This window comes from Bubalus kerabau, chromosome 1, assembly GCF_029407905.1.
Source record: "Bubalus kerabau isolate K-KA32 ecotype Philippines breed swamp buffalo chromosome 1, PCC_UOA_SB_1v2, whole genome shotgun sequence".
In the NCBI taxonomy this organism is placed as follows: domain Eukaryota; kingdom Metazoa; phylum Chordata; class Mammalia; order Artiodactyla; family Bovidae; genus Bubalus; species Bubalus kerabau.
In genome coordinates, this window is record NC_073624.1 from 227,116,687 (window position 1) to 227,135,539 (window position 18,853).

The 18,853-nt window shown below is 42.9% G+C and overlaps 1 protein-coding gene across 25 annotated transcripts in view; it reads right to left on the bottom strand.

Moving 5' to 3' along the window:
• The window catches only part of PPP2R2B (protein phosphatase 2 regulatory subunit Bbeta), a 705,283-nt gene that overhangs the window by 457,875 nt on the left and 228,555 nt on the right, over positions 1-18,853 (bottom strand). For 2 of the 25 annotated variants that reach the window (XM_055557542.1, XM_055557521.1), the window contains exon 1: positions 5,903-6,101. The exons of 20 other annotated variants lie outside the window; for them this stretch is intronic. The gene's annotated coding sequence lies outside the window, so the exon portion shown is untranslated. Of the gene's footprint in view, positions 1-5,902; positions 6,102-18,853 lie in introns of those variants that run through there. 3 more of the 25 variants (XM_055557568.1, XM_055557574.1, XM_055557593.1) reach the window with 2 other exon arrangements.

An 18,853-nucleotide genomic window follows, 5' to 3' on the forward strand; every position in this document is an offset into this window, starting at 1 on the left:
TGCATTGACCTGTGGATTCTTTACAACTGTGCCACTGGGAAGCCTATATCTGATAGTGCTGTATCAAAAAAAAAAAAATAATTTTGTGTGATGCCCAGAGCATGTCTGAGGATCAATAGAAATTTATAACTAAAGCCTTGGCCAGTGCTTCACCCAGAGGATGGTTTCCATTTATCATCTCACTTTGACTTGATCTGAATTGGAGCCAAAAATACAATTTCCAAACAGAAGACTGGAAATGAGTGCAAATGAAGTGAATTTGAAAGAGGCTGTTCCCAGCATGCACAGCAAGCTTCACATCAGGCAGTTAGACAGGGAAGAGAAAAATGCAGGTTGGCACAGTGGCATGTCTGAGATTGGAGCAGGAGATGTTGGAGCAGAATTTGGGCAATATCTGACTGCCCCAAAGCCCCAGCCCTGAGCTCTACACCATCAAGTTCAGCCCATCGCTTAGTGGCACTGGAGAGGTGTGATTATGGAGAAACTGGTGTTCCATACTCTGGTCCAAGACACGTTATTAGGTACACAAAGCAGGGAAGATAGCACTTACAAGAAAATTCCCGAAAGTTTAATACCAGATAATAGTCTTTTCAGCTGATTCTGTGTGTATATAGGGCCAATTTCAAAGAAAAATAAGCTTCCTTTTATTTAAAAAAACCTGTAAAATAATAATATCATTACATATACCTCACTCAGTTATTTAAAATTGCCTCAAAACTGGTTCTCTCTTGAGGGCTTATCAGGACCCAAGCCTGCTGTGGGAAAGGAAGGAAAGTCTTTACAGGGTACCCTGGAGGGCTTTCCCTGCCTCTCTTCCACACAGAGTCTCTACTCAGGCCAGCCTATCATCCTAAGGTATCCACAGGATTGTCAGGAACTGTCAAACCAATAACAAAGGAGTACTGAGGCCGAAACACTGCAGTGAAACCATGGGCTGTCTTTCAGCCCCAGCTGTGGGAATCTGCCTGCAATGCAGGAAACCTGGGTTCGATCCCTGGGTTTGGAAGATCTCCTGGAGAAGGGAAAGGCTACTCACTTCAGTATTCTGGCCTGGAGAATTCCGTGGATCATATAGTCCAAGAGGTCGCAAAGAGTTAGACACGACTGAGCGACTTTCTCTCTTCTCCCTGTGATACTAATTGTTGTTGCTGTTTAGTTGCTAAATCATGTCCAACTCTTTACAACCCCATGGACTATAGCCTGCCAGGCTCCTCTGTCCATGGGATCTCCCAGGCCAGGATACTGGAATGGGTTGCTGTTTCCTACTCCAAGGGATCTTCCCGACCCAGGGACCAAACCCACATCTCTTGCATTGGCAGGCAGATTCTTTACTGCTGAGCCACCTGGGAAGCCCCAGACACTAATTAGCTGTGTGCTCTTGGATGGTTCACTTCATCTCTGCATGGTGGAGGGCGGGGCTCTGAACATGGTTGCCTTGTCTCTTCCAGCTCTGGCTATGCATCCAGTTTGATGCAAATTGTCCAAACCAAGGTGATGCCCTGCCCCACTCACAGGCTGCAGCAGCCATTCAGAAAAAATACTCTGTGTTCAGGTAGGGGAGGAAATGATTGTTAACCCTTTGCTTCTAAGTTCATCCAAGTGCACCCATCTTTGGCAGGTCTGCAATCATGCCATCTCCCAAGTGAGATTTAGAATCAGGGTGTTAACAAATGGGTTCACCTAACCCCCTTCTCTTGAGCAATACTGCTCTCTGACGCTGTCTCTACAGTTTCCACATCTTGGGCTAGATATGGAGGGAGGGAGGAAGGAAACCATGCAACATTTAGCCGTGTTGCTTTTATTTTCTTTCCTCTCTGTTAACCTAGGACAGTGCCTCTTGAATTACTGCACTTGGGGTTCCTTCCTCAACAGATGCTAGAGTGGAGCTTAAAAATGGAAGTTCTTGCGCTCCACTCTGGCTTCACTGATTCAGAATTTCAGCAGAGAGTGTGGGAGCCCCCAAATCTGCATTTTAAACCAAGCACTCTAATCTTATGTGGGCTAGCCTTTGGGGACCACTGTCCTAGAAGAAGAAAGGCAAACATAACACAGGTCACTCCACTTGCCTACTCTTGCTGCCAGCCATGAAGATTCATCATGTTTTTCCACCAACATTTATCTCACCTGCTATGTGCTAAGTATGGGCTTCTCAGGTGACTTAGTGCTAAAGAATCCACCTGCCAGTGCAGGAAACTGGGTTGGGAAGATCCCCTGGAGAAGGAAACAGCAACCCACTTCAGTATTCTTGGCTGGAGAATTCCATGGACAGAGGAGCCTGGTGGGCTACAGTCCATGAAGTCACAAAAAGCTGGACCTGACTTAGTGACTGAGCACAAAAACACGTTCTATGTGCCAGGTACAGTGGGCAGCAAAGGCTCAAAGTACCCGCTCTCTCATAGAGTTTATGGTCTAGCGAGGGGAAACAATGATAAACAAATGCAAACATCTAACATGTGAAGCAGTGAGAAAATACATGATGTAAAACCAAGGTTAAGTGCTAGGGAGGTGTGTCCTTTCAGAGAAGGTAGGCAGGAAGGCCTATTTGAAGGATGAGATCTGTACAAAGCCTTAAAAGAAGTGAGAGAAAGGATTGTAGGGTTGGGAGAACATTCCAGTAAGAGGGAATGACGATCTTTAACTTGTAGAGGGGAATGCAAAGCATTTTTGTGCACATGTAGAATTGTCTTGATGGTTCTAAGAAATAGATTTCAGCGTGACTTAAAGATGGAGGCATGGTCAGCACTGTCCTGAAGTTGAATGGCCTACTTGGGCGGAAAGCTAGCTCTTAACCACTATCTTACCAGGAATTTTGTGAGGTGGTTCACGGACACTGCAAAGGTGCCTGAATCAGAGGTCATCTCCCAAATGAAAATTCTATAACGTTTTTCTGTGGGATGGAAACAGGTGGCCTAAAGGGAGCATGGGTTGGATTTGCTTTCCTTTCTCAGTAGTTTTTTTTTTTTTTTTTTGGGTGGGGGGGGTGGCGTCTATCTAACTTGTGTTGCCTTTAGTCAGGGCTGGAACATACTGTACACACAACATGTTGCCAGTATCATGTATTTCTGGTAATTGCTACCTGCTTGGCTCCTGCAGGATGTTTTGGCCTCCCATTGCATGCTTAGACATGCTATCTGGGTTACAGGTCTATGAGAGGATGAGTTTATAATTAAGGTAGGACATGGCTTCCTAACCTTTGCTCCTAAAAGAGTGACCTTTGGCCAGCAGTCCCCTGAGAGGGCCACCTTGCTGTTTATAAATAAAGATACACAGCTGAGCATATGTACCATTCTCTCCAGAGGCTTGGATGTAGCAGCTATTTCTTGTCGAACAAACAAGATATGACGACATTTTTAATGGTTTTATCCTAAGACAGCCTTTCTCTCTAAATATTGTGCTTTGCAAGTGCTGTATCTGGAAGAGTGAACACACTCTTATTTTTCAATGCTCATAGTGTTTACTGCCTCTTCAAAACACAGCCTGGTGTGTTCCTGCCATTGCTCATCTAGAATAACAATTTCCTTGTCTGAATGTCAAGACAATAGCCAGGTTTCTGTGTTTGTAAGACTGTTTTAATAATACACAAACGCACCTTTAGGAATTTGGGGAGTACAAAGAACTATCTATCAATACAAGTCTACTACACTGCAACAATAAGGACTGCTTCTAGGAAAGCAACCACACATCTGAGCGGCCAACTTTTTAAAATATGTCCAGACCCTCTTAGCCTCTCTACTCTATTGTCACAGCAGTCAGAAGAGTCTTTTATGCTACACATATGGTCAGGCTTCCTTCCCCAAGTTCATATACTTTCATAATTTCCAGTTGGTCTTTGGATCAAGACCAGTTCCATCAGCCACACCACAGAGACACATAGGGTCATAGCATCCATAGCCTTAATCTCCTCCGAACTCCTTCTTGGCCTCTGTGCTCCAGCCTCACTGGCCTTCCTTCAGGACCTCACGTTCACCATGACCCTCTGGTGACAAGATCTTTCATGGAAGATTCTCTCTCTTATCCTGCCTCCTTAAGTTTTACTCATTCGCCAGATCTCAGCTCTGACACTTCTCCAAGGAAAGCATCCTGATCACCCTGTGCATTACAACCCCCTCTGAGGCCTTGTCCTGACTCCATGTCCTCTGCATTGCAGCGTTTGCCACAATTTATGTTCATCTGATTCGTTTTTCTTCCAACAGGGTTTGAGCCATATCTATTTTTACCACCAGGGAACCCACTGCCTAGCCAATATTTGACATTAAGAATGGAGATGTTCTTTGTATTTTTAAAATAAGTGAATAAATACATTAATAACTTCTCTTGCAAGAAGGTTCCCTGACTAATGAATTTGCTCCAAACATATTCAAGTTAAGTGACATTCCCATGTATATGATTCAGATAGGGCTTTCATGCACATCTTTGAATTATTTTGCCTCCTCTTTGCTTTTCTTACTGACTGGGCTGTTATAGACACTTGCAAAGGCAAAGCCCTTGGCCATCTCAGCCTATCTCTCCTCCCAGCTCAGTCTGCCAGTGAAGAAACAATGACTCAGAAAACTAATGGGCCAGACTCTAATAACGATGATTTCACCACTGTTGATTTCTCTATTAGATTTCTAAAATTGAGTCAAAATGTAGGCACTGCCTTGAGGCACAACTACCAGAGACAAATAATGAATTCAGAAACACAATTCAGAACAACACTGACCAATGTATATTACAGGCAAGCACCAGGAAAGGTGATGGAGGTTGAAAGAATCAAAGAAAGAAAAAAAATGGAAGTTCTTTGATGGGAGTGGGATGAAATGCAAGGAATTCAGGATCTGCAACCAGACTCACTGGTGAGACCTGGACAAACATTCCATCACAGCAAGTGCAGAGACAGTATATTAAGCAGTGACCAGGCACATGCCGTTCAATGTCTTTAGCCTTATAATAAATATGAAAAGGAGGCATCATTTACTTCCATTTCACAGTAGAAAAAACAGACACTCAGAGGATACATAACTTGAAGTCATGTTTGGAACTCTGGTTTATCATATTCCAAAGCCAAAGTCTTTCCAACTAAATATTGGGTTGGCCAGAAAGTCCGTTTGAATTTTTCTGTAAGCTGTCATGGAAAAACCTGAACACAAACTTTTTGGTCAACCCAGTATTTCATCTCATCGGTCCTCCATCAGTATCTTCACCTGCAAAGTGTGGATACCATCAGGCAGGATTATCTCCAGGTGATAGTAATACATGCAGAGTACCTGGAGCCTTATTGGCTTCTACTTAAACATTTTTTTCTGTCCTTCCTGTTTCTTACCCGCTGTTGAATTCCTTATGGATTTTTATTAGAAATTCCTGAAATAGGGTTACCACTCCCAGAAAGATGATTTAATAGTCAAAGATTCAAGACAAGTACTTCACAAAGCACCCCTCAATTTCACACCAATACCACCAAGTTTTACTGATGCTATATCATTGTTTGACGAGGCACAGGAGGATTAGCCGTTTTCCCGCGACACCAATGTCAGAAGAGAACTTGAACCCAGTCCAGACTGCTGGGCCGGAATATTTTCCACCACCACATCATGTCAAAATGCACAGGGCAGGAGTTGATTTCCAGGCGCTTCCCTAATATGAATCACATTAATAAAAACAACAGCTAACTCTCCATTTGCACCTGGAAACACACTACTCGCTTTGTATGAATGATCACATTTGCTGAACAAATGCACATTTGGTATGTGAATCATTTTTATCCCCCTTTTGATAGATAACAAAACTTGAGTGATTTTCTCTATATTAGGTAGATAGTTTAGCCAGTACTTGAATAAAACATCAGGAAGCAAATTCATAGCTACTGTGAAGCAGACAAATGCACAATAGAGGTTCACTGAATGTTTAAGAGGACAACACTGACCTTGAATCTTTTCAGGACAGGCACTTCTCTGCCAGACATCTTGACCAAAAGCAACCTCTTGTCAGCAGCAGGATTTTAGTCTGTCATTTCAAAGGGATCCACAACTGATCAATCCCTTTCTCCCAGAGCTCTTTCCTGGAGCTCTGAAGATATTCGTCAGTCATGGCTGCTGCTTATCACAGACTCAGCTTCTAGCCTCTGATTACTCCTAAGATTCACCTGAGGGATCTTAAAAAACCAGGATTCCTGGGGCCAATTTCCATGGAGAATGGGGCGGAGACAGCCCTGTGCCCTTCCACAGCTGATTCTCATACACGGCCAGGGTTAAAACATACTGTTAGAGCTGAGTGCCCGTGCCTTTCTCCTGGTGGACCCTAGTTTCTTAAAAGAGGAATGAATCTTTTCTATTTCTTCAGTTTCCATGTGCTGAGAACAATGCCTGAATATTGTAGGCAGTAGTAGGGAGCAGCTAAGAGCCTGGATGCTGGAGTCAAGCACTTTGGATGTGAACCCTCATCTACCACATATTAGCTGTGTGGTTTTTGAGTAAGTACTACTATACAATTCAATGCCTCGTTCCCTTATCTGTAAAGTGATAACATTCATCAATACTTGTGATGTTTTTGTGAGATTTATGGGAGGAAGTAACTATAAGTATTTAATGCAAGGTCTGGCACATAACAAACCCACAATCAATGCTAGCTATGCAGATAGGCAAAAAATTCAATCAACATGGAACCTTAATGGCTCTATGTAACAGCCGTGGTAAACACAGTGGGGATACAAAAAAATAATAAGTCCAAGTCCCTGAATGTTCACAGGCCTTATGCTAGGGGTGTTATCAATAATTTTTTTCACCTTCATGATAATACTTTGACATATTATTAGAAAAGGAAATATATCAGGTAAGTAACTGAAGGTCACAGCAAGTAATTATCAATCTGAGATTGGAACTCAGGTTCATCTGGCTTCAGATCTCACTTTTTCTACTTAATCACTAAAATTTCATATAAATGGTGATTCATATTCATTCAATCAATAAGCATCTTTGCCATGCTTGCTATGTGCTAGAAACTGTTCTAAGTACTGGAGACATAGAAACGAACAAAACAGAGAACGTCTCTGCTTTCATGTAGTTTATATTCTAGAGCACAGAAAGACTGGTGACAAATAAATAAATGAATGGATATATAACATGTCAGGTCAAGGTAAGTGCCATGGAGGAAAAATAAAGCAGGGTACAAGTAACTGAGGGAATATGTATTTGTGTATATGTGTGTGTGAGAGAATTTTTTTTTTCCATTTGGCTATATTGTAATCTTATTTTTCTTTTTTTTTATTGAAGTACAGTTGATGCACAAACGTTACAGGTAGACAATATGGTGATTCACAACTTTTAAAGATTATACTCCATTTGTAGCTATTATAAAATATTGGGCTTCCCTAGTGGTTCAGACAGTAAAGACTCTGCCTGCAATGTGGGAGACCTGGGTTTGATCCCTGGGTTGGGAAGATACCCTGGAGGACAGTATGGCAACCCACTCACATATTATTGCCTGGAAAATTCCCATGGACAGAGGAGCATGGTGGGCTACATCCATGGTGTTGCTAAGATTTGGACACAACTGAGCGACTAAGCACAGCACGGTGTATTGTACAATATATCCTTGTAGCTTATTTTATACACAATAGCTTGTACCTCTTAATCTTATACCCCTATCTTGCCCCTGCCCTCTTTCCTCTCCCCACTGATAATCACTAGTTTGTTCTCTATACCTGTGAGTCTGTTTCTTTTATATTTTCACTACTTGGTTGTATTTTTTTTTTTTTGGATTCTACGTATGTCCTGATATCATACAATATTTATCTTTCTCTGTCTGACTTATTTCACTTAGCATAATACCCTCCAAGTTCATTCATGTTGTTGCAAATAACAAGATTTCACTCCTTTTTATGGCTGAGTAGTATTCAATTGTGTATATACGTACCACATCTTTATCCACTGATCTGTTGATGGATGCTTAGATTTATTCCATATCTTGGCAACTGTAAATAATGCTGCTATTAACGTGTCTGACTCTTTGTGACTCCATGGACGGGAGCCAATCAGGCTCCTCTGTCCATGGAATTCTCCAGGCAAGAAGAGTGGAATGGGTTGCCATGTCCTTCTCCCAGGGATCTTCCTAACCCAGGGATTGAACCCAGATCTCTCACATTGCAGGCAGATTCTTTACCATTTGAGCTACCCAGGAAGTCCCTATTTTAGACAGGAAGGCCAATAAATGCTTCTGATAAAGAAACATTTGGGTGATGGACATAATAAGATGTGTTCGGATTCTGGGTAAGTTTTAGGAGTTTAAGTCCGAGGATTTATTGTAGAATTAGAAGGATATGAGACAGAAGGAAATAAAAGACAATTTCAAAGTGCTTGACTTGAGTAACTAGAAGAACGAAACTCTTATTTAGTGAGCTGAAGAAAAATGCTGGACAAAGAGGTTTTTCTTGAGAGGAAATCAGGAGTTCTGTTTTGAGATCTCTGTTGTGCATCTGAGTGGAAATACTAGGTAGGCAGATAGATATACAAATCTGTATTTTAGGGAGAAGTTGGAGCTAGAAATATAAACTGAATAGAAGAGATTTCAGACCATGAGATCACCTAGGAGCAAGTATAGATTAAGAAGAAGACTGAGCCCTGGGCACCAATATTTATAGGTCGGGAAGATGATGAGGAACTAGCTGGGGAGTCAGAGAAGGACTAGCCAGTGAGGGAGAGGGAAACAGAGAGAAAGTGTGGCCTTGAGGCCAAGACAAGAAACTCTCTCAAGAAGGAAGCAGCGACTGCGTGGGCCAAAACTAGTGCGAGCTGCAGCAGAGGATGACAGGATTCATGAATGAGAGGGTCACTGGTGACCCTCACGAGAGCTGTTTCGGTGGCGGGATGGAAAGAGCAAACTGGAGGGAAAGACACGGTGACCATGTGGAGGACCCTTTCAAGGCTTTTTTTTTTTTTTTTCTGGAAAGAGGAGTGGGGAATGAGGCAGCAGCTGAGGGGGATACAGGATCAGGAGATGATTACTTTAAGTGAGATGATTTACAGCATGTCTGTGGACTGCTCCATGGGATCCTGTAGAGAGGAAAGACTTGGTGAAAGCAGAGGGAGAGGGGCTGAGTGCAGGAGTGAGGGGCTTGAGTGGGGGTCAGGGGTGGGATTCACACAGGGGAGGACCGGCTGTAGATGAAAGCAGGGACCGTTCATCTGCTGCACGTAAAAATGGAAAACAAACTTGAAATGCAAAGCAGAGTCAAACAATGTAAGGTTTTGTCTCACTTAATCCTTATAATAACCCCTTCATGTGGTGGAATATTATTTCTGTGTTACAGAGAATCACAATGTGCACTTGGGAAAGATTTTCAATGTAGTTACGTGTTTGTAACAATGAGAAAATGAGTAGTCGGGGAACGCTGTAGGTGGAAGCAGATTTGATGTGGACCCAAAGAGTGGGTTGGTTCTAAATACATGAAAGGGGCTGAGACAAGAATTCCAAATACATGTAAGAATTCTATAAACATGTAAAAAGGCACAAAACAGAGCAAAATCCTTTCTTGGCAGGTACTTTGGAACTGAACTGCGTGGATTCTAATCCTAGCTCTTGCACTTAATAGCTGTGTGACCTTGGACAAGATACCTAACTTCTCTGTGCTCTGGTTTCCCCATGTTTAACACACAGGGATAGTAACTGTACCTACTTCATAGGATTGTTGTGAGGAATACATACAGGTAACTGTACCTACATCCATATACACACACAGTGGAACTGTGCCTAGAAAGTAGAGAACACTGCTTGGTTTACTTCTAAAAGTAAAGAGTTTGAAAAAAATGTGTATTTTTCCTGTGAGTGTGTGTGTGTGTGTGTGTGTGTGTGTGTGTACTTCCAGCAGTCCTGCTTTTGGGTATCATTGGAAGATATTCTGCTGCAAGAACTTTGCAGAACAGGGAGCTCAGCTCGGTGCTCTGTAATGGCCTAGAGTGGTGGGATGCGGGGATGGGTGGGATGTCCAAGAGTGAGGGGATATATGCATACATACAGCTGATTCACCTCATTGTATAGCAGAAACTAACATAACATTGGAAAGCAAGTATACTCCAATTTTTAAAAAGTCAAAAAGAGAAAAGAACCTTCCTCATCTTGAAAGAGCATTATTAAAAGAAGACAGATAAGTTTATTCACTCACTCTGTCATTCAGTCCTTCATTCTAGAAGGATTTCTTGAGCATCTACTGAGTCCAGCTCTGTACTGACCAGGTTGCAGAGACCAAGGACAATTAGGGCAGGGTTCCTGTGCCCAAGCTGCTCCTGGCCACCAGGAGATAGATGCAGACTTGGACTGTTTCAATATAGCCTGAAGGCTATTCTCATACAGATCTTCAGGAGGAAATACGCAATGTAAGGGGCAAGAGCGCTGAGTTTTTATTTTGTCTTGTTCAACAGTAATTTATTAACTACCAGCCTTCAAGGATCAAACTGCCTAGAGAAAGAGACCAAAGAGTCACCAGACCCACACAATCCCATGTGATATATGGCTGCTGCTGCTGCTGCTAAGTCGCTTCAGTCGTGTCTGACTCTGTGCAACCCCACAAACAGCAGCCCACCAGGCTCCCCCGTCCCTGGGATTCTCCAGGCAAGAACACTGGAGTGGGTTGCCATTTCCTTCTCCTACTAGGGTTTTATTACTATTATTTAAACTTTTTATTTTGGATTGAAGTATAGCCAAATAGCTTGCCTGGTGGCTCAGATTGTAAAGAATTTGCCTGCCAATGCGGGAGAACTGGGTTTGATCCTTGGGTCAGGAAGATCCCCTGGAGAAGGGAATGGTAACCCACTCCAATATTCTTGCCTGGAGAATTCCATGGAATGAGGAGCCTGCTAGGCTACAGTTTGTGGGGTCACAAAGAATCGGACACAACTGAGCAACTGATCCTTTCATAATCGATTAACAATGCTGTGACAGCTTCAGGTACTCAGCAGAGTGACTCAACCATACATATACCTATATCCATTGCCCTGCTCCCCACAAACTCCCTTCCCATTCAGGCTGCCACATAACATTGAGCAGAGTTCCCTGAAGAGCACCAAGTTTTGATTCAGATTGTTTGGACCTGAGTCTTGGCTCTGCCACTTTCCTAACTAAGGCTCTGGGCAAGGTGGTGAGCGTCAGTGTCCTTATCTGTAAAATGGAGATGATGGCGTCTGACACAAGAGGTTGTGTGAGGGGCCAATGCAATTATACAGCCATGGCCCCCAGCACACAGCCAAAGATCCACAGGCTTTGTGGTGCTATGGCCGTTTCTCTCTCATTTCCTCTTCTCGTTGTTATTGTGGTTTATGTGACTCATAAAAACACTTCTGTCTTCAGACTTGTTGAGGAAGTCTTCCTAGAAAGATATGACTCAAACCGAGTTTTAAAGGATGGATGGGGTTTGCAGCATGAAATGATGACCAGGCAACTCAGGGAAAGGATACCATCTCTGGCTCAGCATATCACCCTTTGGATAAAGAAAGCATCTGCATCAAATTTGTAAGATAATCCAAATAAAAGCTCTTCATGTCAGGTACCAGATCAGGTCCATTGGAGAATATTAGGCAAGGTTCCTCATACCTTCCTGGCTCTCTCATTCTGTGGTTCTCCTAGGCCCCTCTGTCCCATCTGGAATGATTTCCTTTTGATTGTGATTGGAATTTTGTTCCTCTGCTCCTGAAGCCATTCTGCTGTATGAATCCTTCTCTATTGGCAGGAGGGAGTTATGTGCTCACTTGATGGATTCACAGAGAAGGGAATGCCATCCAGTTGCCTTCTCAAAACCCTACCTGTACTCTTGTATCAGCACTATTTAGTTGCCCTTTTTTTCTGGATGTGTCTTCTTATTTCAAGTTACAGTATTACTAGAATATGGTAATAAAAGCTGATCCCTCAAATACGGCCACCAACAACTCCCCAATCCAGCAATGCTGGAAGCTCCCCAATCCAGCATTCACATAAAAGGTAATGTTTTGCAGAATATTGTCCACATGTTTTTAAGATTTACCTGTACAACAGTAGGAGAAGGCAATGGCACCCCACTCCAGTACTCTTGCCTGGAAAATCCCATGGATGGAGGAGCCTGGTGGGCTACAGTCCATGGGGTTGCTAAGAGTCGGATACGACTGAGCGACTTCACTTTCACTTTTCACTTTCATGCATTGGAGAAGGAAATGGCAACCCACTCCAGTGTTCTTGCCTGGAGAATCCCAGGGACGGGGGAGCTTGGTGGGCTGCCGTGTATGGGGTCGCACAGAGTTGGACACGACTGAAGTGACTTAGCAGTACAACAGTATTGGTATTTGTAATCTTCTTCAATAAAAATTGAGTACCTATTATGTACTTGGTATTGTTCTAGTGATGAGGTTAAAACAGAGCAGAATTACATAAGAGTCTTGCTCTTGACGCTTTCAATCCAGTAAGAAACAGATACTAACAAATCAGTTGTATCAGTCTATTCATAATGGTAAGCTAGGATAGGTGCTCTGAAGGAAAGAAACCCAGTTCTTTAAGAGCTATGATCAGAGACTTCTCTGGCGGTCCAGTGGCTAAGACTCCGCACTCCCAATGCAGGGGGCCTGGGTACAGTCCCTGGTCAGGGAACTAGATCCCGCACACTGTAACTAAGAGTTTGCCTACCACAACAGAGATCCCACATGCTTCAGAGATGATCGAGGATCCCACATGCTGCCACTAACACCCAGCAGAGCCAAATAAGTAAATACATTCTTTAAAAAAGAGGGAAGATCAGCTGAGGGTCAAGGATGGCTTCTCAGCTTCAGTTGAGAATCGACAGCTTGAATTAAAGAATGGGGCAGAGGGGAGAGAGAACCATCCCCCAAATCTGTGGTCAGAGGGAGAATATGGAGACAGACAGCTTATGGCTGGAGAGCCGACAAGAAGGCATGTTTGGGGTCACTCAGGAAAGTCAGGCAGGAGTCAGAATATGCAGGACCTAAAGGCCTGGGGAGGTCATCGACAGGTTAAGTGCAAGTGTGTCTGTGTTTGAGGTGGTGGGGTGGAATCATGTTTCAAAAAAGAATTTTGACTGCAATATATGGACCAACTCTCTATATGATGGATGAAGAAACAGACTTGAGGGATGAGAATGAGAAAGTGAAGGAAAAAGGAACTAATATTTATTGACTACATATTATAGATTTACCCTATCTACAATGTGTTGCTATATATAATGTGTTTAGGGAATGCCTTGGATGCAGTAAACAGAAGTCCAGGCTGGTTACCATTATCATCACACTGTGTATGGCATTCTGAATGTATTTCTTTGCATGTTTTACAAACGAGGGAACTTAGGATAAGAGAAAGCCCTTCCTGGGGGCTCAGTGGTAAAGAACCTGCCTGCCAACACAGGAGATGCAGGCTTGATCCCTGGGTCGGGAAGATCCCCTGGAGAAGGAAATGGCAACCCACTCCAGTATTGTTGCCTGGGAAATCCCATGGACAGAGAAGCTTGGCAGGCTGCAGTCCATGGGGTTGCAAAAGAGCCAGACATGTCTTAGCAACTAAACTACAGGCTAAGAGAGGTAAAGGAACTACCCAACATCATCCAGTTGGCAAGTGGTAGAGCTAGGATTCAGTGCCTGGGATATTCCTATGTTGAGAGAACAAAGTCAAGGCAAAGCTGGGAGGATGATACTAGTCGTCTCAGTAGGATGGTTCCATCCCTGAAGCAGCCCAGGAATTGTTAATGCTCTTAACGTTGTTCTAGAATTACTCTTAAGGGGATTGTCTGGACCGTGTGGATTTATTTGACTTTCACAGGGATAGACACAAGTTAATCATTACTGTCTTTTTCAATTAAATAAATGTTCCCAGTCAGAATAGACTATAGAGTAACAGGATTGCTAACAATGTAGAAACATAAACTCAGATTCATTCTGACATCTTTTTCTCCTCAAACTCTAAATAAGTGTAACAAGTTTCTAGTGACACTATGATGCTTTGGGGGAAACCACTTTATTGCTTAAGAGAGTATAACAGAGACTTGAATATCTAAGATGGCACATAGGGTGTAGGACTAAAAAATGGAGGGCATTTATAATGTAGTAAGTTTTATGAAGAACTTTAATTATCACACTTAATTTTTAACATCCTGGTAGCTGTTGTTGTTTAGTTGCTAAGTTGTGTCCAACTCTTGCAACCCTGGGGACTACAGCCTGCCAGGCTCCTCTGTCCATGGGATTGCTAAAATGAGAATATTGGAGCGGGTTGCCATTTCTTTCTCCAGGGGATCTTACCAATCCAGGGATTGAACCCATGTCTCCTGAATTGGCAGGTGGATTCTTTACCACTGATCTACCTGGCAAGTCCAATATCCTGGAAGTGGGTCTCTTTATTTCCATTCTAGAGATGAAACTGGGCATAAAGCAATTAAGGGACTTGGCTTTGGCCTCTTGATATTTAACTCCTGCCTTTTCTACTCTGCCCCAGAGCCTTATCCATGATTTTAATGTTTGGCAGAGGCTATTCCCTTTGACCATCATCTTTAATAGGTTTACAAGAAATTTATAGTCTTTCTCCCCACCCCCACACACACACTTAAATCTGATGATAGCTGGTGATTCAGAGATTGTTTGCTTTGACATGAATAAAATGAGGTTTCCATTTGGATGGAACTAATCAGTTAAATTTGATACAAAAAACAGTTCAAGAAAGTTCTCATGGTGGTGGTGGTCTGTCTGCCCAAGGTATGGTCTTTAGTCTGATTCATAAACAAAACAGCAACTGAATAGACAAAGTGTTGGAGTTCTCAAAGTTTAAGCTGGGAGGAGAGGCAGGGCACCAATCAGAAATCACTGAGGCAGCTTCCTATATGAGTTTAAGTCTTCTGTGTTTGGAAAGTTCCCCTCATGGAGATTTCTATCCACGCTACTCTTTGTCTATCCCTAGTATATATAGGGACTTGCTACCTTTCTATGAGGGAAGAAAGACTTCTTAGTGAGCCATCTCCTTTAGCCACCAATAACATTTTAAAGTAAATATCCAAATTAAAACCAAAAATCTATGAATTATCAATGCCTATGGAAAATACTACCCTCAATTTCAGTTCCAAACTTCTACTCCCATTTCCTGGGAATACTGATTAAAAAGCATCTTTATGGTATATAATACACACTTCTCTTATTTTAAATACACAGCCCCTAGTCCAAGGCTCTTCCTGTGAGGATGAGAAACGAGGATGGGTTTTCAGAACAGGCTGCTCACCGGCTCACTTCCAGAAGAGTGTGTCTAGACCTGAGGCAGAGTTGTTCCTCACCAACCTTAACCCTCTATCAAGGACTGCTTGTAGGACAACACCTACAGCTGAAAACAGCTGAAAACACTGACTTTTCTTGAAATTGCTCTTTTCCTAGGATGTATCAGATCAAAAGAAACAGGCAAATCACACAGAGAAGATGCAAGACCAGCTACTGACTCTAGAAATGTTGAAAGCTGCAGTGCTTAGTTGACGGGAATGGCCAGTATGTTTACAAGGCATTGCACACGTGCATGTAGAAAGTCCCCCTCACGTAGGCATAGCACGCTAGGTTAGAGGGTGCAGAGAAGGTCCCCCAAAGGACCAGGAACTGTTTGTACAAGACTCAGCTCACCCTTGCCTTAAGGCATCAACTTAGGACCCCACAGACCACATTGCCAGCAAGCACTGAAACTCGGCTGTGATCTTCCTGCCCTGACCCCAAGTACAGACTCTGAGCAAATCAACCCAACAACCAACCGATGCTCCACCATCATACAGTAATAAGCCCATTCTATTTTGCTAATTGCTTTCTTGGGCATACACCAAGTTATTAAAAGGACAGTGACAAAACAAGAGAGCTTGAATAAATGTATGTGGCGGCACCTACAGCAATTTGTTTTCCCCTTAACGTTAGTTCCAGTTACTTGTTTGCATGTGAAAGAGAACAAGGAGAATTGGCAAAACATTTCTAAATTATTTTCTACTCAGCTGCATCAGTGCTGAGACCACCTTTGCAATTGTTATCCTGCTCTTCAGAAAAGACTTTCCTCATAGAAAACAGACTGATTTTAGAAGCAGATCTGAGTCTGTGAGATAGACGCTCTTGCCAGGCACGAGAGTCTTCTAGGAGCTGCAGAAGGCAGTCTCGGTAGAGCCTGTGGGAAGTCAGACACCAGCCCACTTTTTCCCACCCACCCAGACACTCTCCCTCTCTGGTCTGTACCTTCCGTGTGGCAGCTGGAAGAGAGGATGGTGTTCGGAGGTCTGAAGATGTAAGGCAGGTAACGAGAGAAGCATTTCATCTTCCAAAAAAGAAGGCAAAAGAAAAAAAATCTAAATAAAAAAACAGTCTCCTGAATCCATCAGGATTCTCTCGGCCTTTAAAGCTGGCTACATCACCCACATGTTTATGGAGGCTCTCTCCCCGTGTTGCAGAGCTGGGGAGCCTGAGGAATAACTGAAGCTGGGTCCCATGTTGCCATCAGCGCCAGGGAGCACTGCCTTACATTTCTGCATGCAGCTCAAACTCAGAAGCCCCTAAGCAAGCCACGATATAGCCTCTTCATTGGCTGCAGCTCCTCCAAGCAGGATTTGCTGAGTAAGTCAGTCTTGCCTGTAAACACACGCTGAAATGCCCTGCCTGAAATCTCTCTCTTTTCCCGTGTGGTCAGTTTCTCTTAGCAAGAGAAATCCAGCAGGATATGGGAGGCGTGAGGATAAGTGACCATCTCTTATTTAGCTGAAAGATCAGATGAAACAAAGACAGCATAGTGTTCCGCCCTGGAGAGAGATGACTGTTAAAAGGAACCACCCGTAAAGCCATGGGTCTCAGGAATATTAAAGTACATTGCAATGAAATGGGTCTCTGTCCTTGCTTAATCTAGATTGAGTTCTAGTTTTTTTAATACGAAACCCAGACAATAGGACCATTTATCATTTAGGTGAAGCCAAAAGCTGGGTTGAGTAGTTGGTGACAGAGGGCTAACACAGACAGATTCTGTGCTCCACTACGGCTGTTTTTTCCTGCCAGCACTCACGCCAGGCAGTAACTTGGTTCTGAGTTATTTGCTGTACAAATTTAAAGCCACAACACAAGAATAGAGGCTAAACCCAGGGGAAATGGCCTTTCACCAACCCGTGTGCTCTGATGGCATATGAAAATCTGGAATGAGAAAGTTGATGCAAGGATTACACAACTTTACCAAAACTCTCACTGAGATTGCAGAGACAGAGAGAGAATATTAAAGGAAAGGAACAATTGCCAAATACAAATGATTTAGATTTGGGAGTTGGTTTGGTTACGACCCAGGAAATAGTAATAATTTTGGAAATCTTACTGCTGGAAGGTAAGCACAAGACATCATCAGTTTGGGATTTATAAGTTCCGTCAAATACACTATTGAGTAGGATTAAGAGAAACAGGGGAATATTTTCTGTGCTGAATTCAGAGGCACAGGAAATGATTTAAATGGCCCATAAAGGAAAACCAGTATTCCCCTGAGTGAAAATTTTAAAAATAAGATTTAATATAAAAGTTTGCCTTGAAATCTGATAGGATAATTTTTGAGCCTTTATGGGCTCTCCTCTGTATGAAAATACTTAATTTAGCATTGGAGAAATGTGCTGGTCTGCCCACAAGAGCAAAGACTTAGAGCTGTAAGTAATTATAGAGTCAGTGCAGGCCAGGACGTAAGTTCGCTCTTCCACCAACATGCTCTCCCCCTGGTTTCTGGACCACTGCAACATGATGACAAACTACTGCTGGGGATGGAACATTAACTCTTTGATAATCATGTTATCGATCACTTCTTAGACCTAGAGACCTGGCAAGGTTGGGCCATCCCAAATAAGGTGCTGTTTAGACAATGCCTAAATGGTATGGATTAGTTGTGTAGATAATCTCAAACCCACAACAGATGAGCAAATCTGGAGGCATCTTCCTGATAAATACAGAACATCTAATCCCTGATCAGTAATGAGTCAAATGGAAGGAGGCTTTGGGACCAACCTGACCTGAGTTTGAATCCCAGTGCAGTCACTTATTGGCTGGGAAGATATAAACACAGCTTTAACACTTGTTAGCCTCAGTTTCTGCGTCTATAAAATGGGAACAACAAGGTTTTCCTCCCACTTTCTTGAATGAAAGGAGATGATAAGCATGTGATGCACCCTGTTTATTATAGACACTTGCCAAACTGTCACTGCCAAGGCTGTTCTTACTGTTCTCGCCAGCTTTCTCTGAGCTCCTACGGCCACACACACTGTCAGAGTAATGAAAGAGTGGGTGTGGTTAAGAGAGTGGTGCTGCCATTACACCACTTGGGTTTAAGCCAGTCTTTTATATTGACTTACTATGTGATCCTGGGCAACATACTTAACATCTCTAAGACTCTTGAGAGTCTCTTAGATGGCAAGGAGATCCAACCAGTCAATCCTGATGGAAATTAACCCTGAATATTCATTGGAAGGACTGATGCTGAAGCTGAAGCTCCAGTACTTTGGCCACCTGATGTGAAGAGCTGACTCATTGGAATGGACCCTGTTGCTGGGAAAGATTAAGGGCAGGAGGAGAAGGGGGTGACACAGGATGAGATGGTTGGATGGCATCATTGACTCAATGGACATGAGTTTGAGCAAACTGTGGGAGATAGAGAGGGACAGGGAAGCCTGGTGTACTGTAGTCCATGGAGTCAGACACGACTGAGCAACTAAACAACAACAATAGCAAGTCTCATTACAGAGCTAATAAGGATAGTAATAGAATAATAATAGAATGTTACAGGATAGCATGAGGGCTAAATAGGAAGGCTTATAGAAGGGTTAAACACAGTGCCTAGAATTTTGTAAGTGCTTCATAAGTTTAATTGCTATTGTCTATAACAGTAATATCAGCCC